This window comes from Salvia hispanica, chromosome 1, assembly GCF_029641045.1.
Source record: "Salvia hispanica isolate PSC_SH4W2 chromosome 1, Shi_PSC_v1, whole genome shotgun sequence".
NCBI lineage: Eukaryota > Viridiplantae > Streptophyta > Magnoliopsida > Lamiales > Lamiaceae > Salvia > Salvia hispanica.
The window spans coordinates 15061790-15068298 of NC_142692.1; positions in this window are offsets into that span (position 1 = coordinate 15061790).

Genomic DNA, 6509 nt, shown 5'->3' on the forward strand with positions numbered 1-6509 from the left:
ATAGATTATTCAAAGAATTAAATTATGCATACTCATTTGTTCCTTCAGTTTCTACTATGTAGTAGTACATATCTCTTTCATCTGGGTTCAGGGTTGTTTTCATATGCACGGCTCGTATTTCAAATGGTGAGCGTAGCATTGGGCTAGGACGCATTTCAGCACGAGTCCGTTTCTCTCTAGCTTCAGCCAGTGGAATCTCAGAGATCGGAACAGGGTTCAGATGCTGTTGCCAGTGAATTTAATGTTAGTTGCAATTACAAATCATGTCAACTATATTACACTAACCGTGTCAATAACTAATATGATTATGTCAACTACACTACATATCATGTCAACTGCACAAACAAGTTATGTAAACTAATCTACATGCTACAAGTCATTTTAACAACTATTACAAGCAATGTAAACAATAATTCATTCATTTTTTTAAGAATAATAAGATTAATTTTAATTTTTTTTACCTGGTAAACAGTCATTCTTCTGTCCGTGTTTTCAGGAGTTTTTTTCTTTTTCCTCATGCATCTTCTCTTTTCCTTTATATTCTTGTTTTTGTATGTTCGATTCAGGAGAGGTGTCATCCAGTGTTTCAATACCCTCTCTCATCATATACTCAACAATTGAGTATGCAACTGCATCCTCCCTGTCTTCCTGAAACTCCATGCTATACCATGTCAATTATATTTTTATCTATATCAACTACGATATCCACAATGTCAATAACTAATATAAAATTAAATACAAAGATTCAAGAGTTTAATATAATCATTATAAACTGTACCTGTTCATTTATGATATCAACAATAGCATTTGTTGCCTTGATTGCTTCTTCATTGTTGCTGATTTCAAAGTCAGTACATACTTTTGATAATGTATGCAAGGCATTTTGTGTTCTTAAGTCTATATCAGCTTCATCTTCTGCTTGAATTTCAAACTCACTTCTCATGTTCTCAAATCCTATAATTGATGCTTGAATATTGACATGTCCAGGAGATTCATTTGTTGGTGATGTCCTATCAGCTTCATCTTCAGCTTGAATTTCCAACTCACTACTGTTTTCAAATTCTATAAGTGATGATTGATTATTGACTTGTCCAGGAGATTCAGTTGTTGGTGATGCTCTATCAACTTCAACTTCTTCTTGCATATCCAACTCAGTTCCACTGTTCTCAGATTCTATAATTGATGCTTGAGTATTGACATGTCCAGGATATTTAGTAGTTGGTGATGCCCTATCAGCTTGAACTTCTACTTGAATTTCCAACTCACTTCCTCTGTTCTCAGATTCTAAAACTGATGCTTGAGTGTTGACATGCTCTGAAACATTGGCTTCTTGTTGTTGGAGAGATGGGGATGCTGTCTGTGGAGATCCTAGTACGGCTGTCAAGATAGGAGAGTTTGATTCATTATCACCATCACACATCATGTTCTCCTTGCTTTATTCATCTTCTTCAACAGTTTGTCTGATCTCTTCAGGATTATCAACTGGTGATGTAGGTAAATTTTCTCTATTTCTTTCTTCTACAGCCTGTTCAAAAATTAGTTCAACAATGTTACTTTCTAAACTGTAGGAGTAATCCAGTGTCAACTAAGAGAAACATATATCAACAAAATGATGTATTAATCTGAATATAGGTTGATTATGTGCTTACTTTATTGAAGAAATCTCCCAATCTGAAAGTTGGAAATTCATTCAAATCTTCAAGTGTTTCGTTTTCTTTTTTAGCATTCCGTATTGAGTCAAATACCGCTTTCCAGTTATCAACAGCAACATTGTTGTCTATATGAAATGACTGGGACAAATGCAGGAAAGTGTCACTCACAGATACAACCGGAGATTTTTGGCTTCCAATTGCGCTTCTAGCAATGTCACAAACAAATCCAAATAAATCATTATTCTTGATATGTGAAGAAGTTTCTTTGAGGACTCTAACAAGATTGGTCCTGCCATTATTTATCTGATTGATGTATTTTACGACATTTTTCACCATATCTGATGGGAGTATGTTTTGAGAAGAAGACCCCACTCCACTGTCATCTACATCAATACTTTGTTCTTCATTCCCTTACAGCTGCTCCTCATTTCGAATATATCTTTTCTTTATATTTCCTAAACCAAAAACTCCTGCACTGATCTCTCTATCTTCTCTAGTCTGAAGATGCTCACTTTTCCATCCTTTCATTAATGGAAATGTCCGAGGAACAGGACGCTTGTCTTGTACTCCCTCTGTCCCATTAGAAATGAAACGTTTGCTTTTTCACACATGTTTTAAAAAAATAATAATAAATAGTTAAAATGGAGAAAAAATAAAGTAAAAAAGAGAATAATATAAAGGGGACTCTCATCTACATTATTCTCTCTCTTACTTTATTTTTTCACCACTTTAGTTATTTATTATAATTTTTTCAAAATAAGTGCGCAAAAACAAACGTTGCATTTAATGGGACGGGGGGAGTATAACTCTATCTAAGTAGCAGAGCTGCATATGTTAAAAAATGCATGTCAATTACATTTCTCACGTTATCCAGATCATCAATTATCTCTCCAATCTTAGATTTTACCATTCCACATGTTGATTGCTCAATCAATGTTGATTCTAGTAATACCAAGAACATTCTCTTAAACTGCCTTCCTCCTTGAAGATCATTCAACATAACATTTACAAAATCGTTATGGTTCACACTTCCTGCTTTCGTACCACATTTCTCTGCTATCTTCCTCATGAAAGCTGCATTACTTTTACACTTATCTCTGGAGTAAGTAATGTCACCTCTTGGGAATCCATATACAAGCTCCACATCCTCTTCAGTGATATGAATTTTTTTACCATTATTAAGCTTTATCTTGCACTTATTCTCTTCAAAAAAATTTAATAATGCTAATGCTAATCTGCTAGGAATGTAATCAATTTTGAAATGCAGGACACTCTCGAAACCCAACTCCTTCACAGAATTAATCTGTTCCTCATTCAGTCTACTTATTGCATCAACAAAATACATCGGCTTCCTTTTCACTAGAAGCCTTTGAGATAGATTTTCAGCAATAACAATCTGTTTTCCATCCTCTACACTTTTCTTTTGCTTTTTCTTAACAATAATTAATTCTTTCTGATATACTGAGGTACTCCTTTTTTGCTTGGATGTTCTTCTGTGTTTTGGTTTAAAATCAAACATAATAAATCTATATCAATTATATAAAGTATCATGACAATAACAAGTGTACTCTGTTGACATCAAATGTGTGTATATTACTAAAATTATTTCATTAGATATACTAAGCACAATTAACAGAATTTCAGGCATTAAGTATGCTTTGTCATTAACAGGTATTTTCCATATATAGTTAGAACAATTATATTATTACTATTATGTCAATAGTTAAAGTTTATAATGTTGACATAACCTGTTGATTATCTTATAAATTTTATGGCAAGTATACTTTGTTTACATAAATATGACTATTTCAACTATTATTTAAACAAGCTTAGAATATGTCAATAGCTATTGACATACTACTATAACTATACATATGTTTTCTACAGCCATCCTAACAGCCATTGAAACAAGCATACCCTATGTCAATAGTTGTTGACATACTACTACAGCCATACATTTGTATGTTTTCTACAGCCACTCTAACAAGCATACAATATGTCAATATCTATTCAAACAAGCATACACTACTGTCAACAGTATATTATTATAGCTATGTCAATAGCTAGTATATAAAATGTCAATAATCTTAAAAATTTAAACAAATCCTTAACTGGAATGTGAAGCTTCTTCTCTTCTTTTTTTTACAGCAGCATTTTCCGTTGCCATCTGTTCCGATTCTACCATCGCAAATCAACAAAAAAATTCAGCAAGTATCGAATTCATAAAAAACGAAATCGAGATGTTTTTTAAAACACCAAAATCAAATCAATATACTTAAAATTTGAATCAATTTCTTAACCTGAAGAAGTGGCTTCATGCATCGCCGATTTTGACTTCTGTTTCTCAGCTTCAATCGATTTTTCAACCGATTCATTCCGATTTTCCTCTTCATTCGTCATTTAGATCAGCGAGATTTTGAATGTTTACGTTTTGAATTTTGAAGATCATGCAGATTTTGCAGATTTTGAAGATTTTTGAAGAGAGATTTTAGAGAAATATTTAGAAATTGGTTTGAAATCAGTTTGGATGTTTCACGCTTTTTTATTAATGAAATTACAATTTTACCCCCGTATATATATATATAGGGTCTTGTTAGGTTGAGATTATTTAGCTAAATTGAGAAATGAGATGCAGTGTGGGCCACTAATCAACAAGCTAAACAAAATGTCAACAAATACCACATTATGTCAAAAGGGGGTATAATTGTCTTTTCATTAAATTGTGTTTGAAATCATTTTCTAAAATCCTCTCTAAAACTCTAGTCGCAAAGTCTTCAAATCTTCAACATTCAAATCTTCAAATCTTCAACATTCATATCTTCAAATCTTCAACATTCATATCTTCAAATCTTCAAATCTTCAACATTCAAATCTTCAAATCTTCGAATCTTCAAATCTTCAACATTCAAATCTTCAAATCTCTTCAACATTCAAATCTTCAAATCTTCAACATTCAATAAAACAACACTTATTAAAATGTCAACAACTAAAAAATAACACTTATAATTCACATATCAATACCGAGAATATCGAATGTCAACAACTCGTATGAAAATGTCAACAACTAACAAATAACACTTATTATTCACATATCAATACCGAGAATATCGAATGTCAACAACTCGTATGAAAATGTCAACAACTAACAAATAACACTTACTATTCACATATCAATACCGAGAATATAGAATGTCAACAACTCGTATGAAAATGTCAACAACTAACAAATAACACTTACTATTCACATATCAATACCGAGAATATCGAATGTCAACAACTCGTATTAAAATGTCAACAACTAACAAATAACATTTATAATTCACATATCAATACCGAGAATATCGAATGTCAACAACTCGTATTAAAATGTCAACAACTAACAAATAACACTTATAATTCACATATCATACCGAGAATATCGAATGTCATCAATTCATATTAAAATGTCAACAACTAACAAATAACACTTACAATTCACATATCAATACCGAGAATATCGAATGTCACCAACTCGTATTAAAATGTCAACAACTAAAATATAACACTTACAATTCACATATCAATACTAAGAATATCGAATGTCAACAACTCGTATTAAAATGACAACAACTAACAAATAACACTTATAATTCACATATCAACTGCGATGTCAACAGCAAATATTATTCATGTCAACTACGATGTCAACAACAAACATTATTCATGTCAACTACGATGTCAAAAGCAAACTTTATTTATGTCAACTACGATGTCAACAACAAACTTTATTTATGTCAACTATTATGTCAACAATAACATTTTACAAATAATTAATGTCAACAACAAATATTTTCATGTCAACGACGTATATTATTTATGTCAACAAAATCGTATTAAAATGTCAACAACTAAAAAATAACACTTATACTCACCAAAAAAAAATAACACTTATAATTCAAATATCAATAGCCAGATTATCGAATGTCAACAACTCGTATTAAAATGTCAACAACTAAAAAATAACTTTTATAATTCACATATCAATAGCCAGAATATCAAACGTCAACAACTCATATTAAAATGTGAACAACTAAAATATAACACTTATTATTCACATATCAATAGCCAAAATATCAAATGTCAACAACTTTATTAAAATGTCACCACCGCAGCGCCTATCTTCCTCCCTCTCTTCACCAATTTCTTCTTTCCCCCTCTTTCCCCTGTTCACCGGAGCTAAAAAATTGAGATATATGCATCTCAATTTCCGCCCCATCAGAAGCGACCAACTCCACCGCCTCAGATTCAACTTTTTCCTCAATTTCGAAACCACGGATTGGACTCAACCCCCATTTTATATATTTACACATTGCTAAATTATACCAACAAACATATCTCAAATTTCAATACATTCAATAAACTAATATTGGAATTACAAATTAGTTCAGTACTAGTGATTATGATAGCTTTAATCATCAGTCATTTATATGTATCAACTACGATGTCAACAATAACATTTTACAAATAATTAATGTCAAAAATAAATATTTTCATGTCAACGACGTATATTATTTATGTCAACAACAACGTTTTACATATAATTCATGTCAACAACAATGTTTTACATATATAATTTATGTCTACAACATTTTTCATAAAATTTATGCCAACGAGCTATATAATTCATGTAAAAAATAAACATTTTCATGTCAACTACTTATATAATTTATGTCGGCAATATCACAAACATCTTATCTACACAACTAAAAAATTCCAGCAACACAATCGAATTAAAATACACAAATCAACTTGAAAACTAAATGTTCACTTAAGCCGTAGACAAAATCAAGTTTAGTTAAGAATTAAATTACATGATTT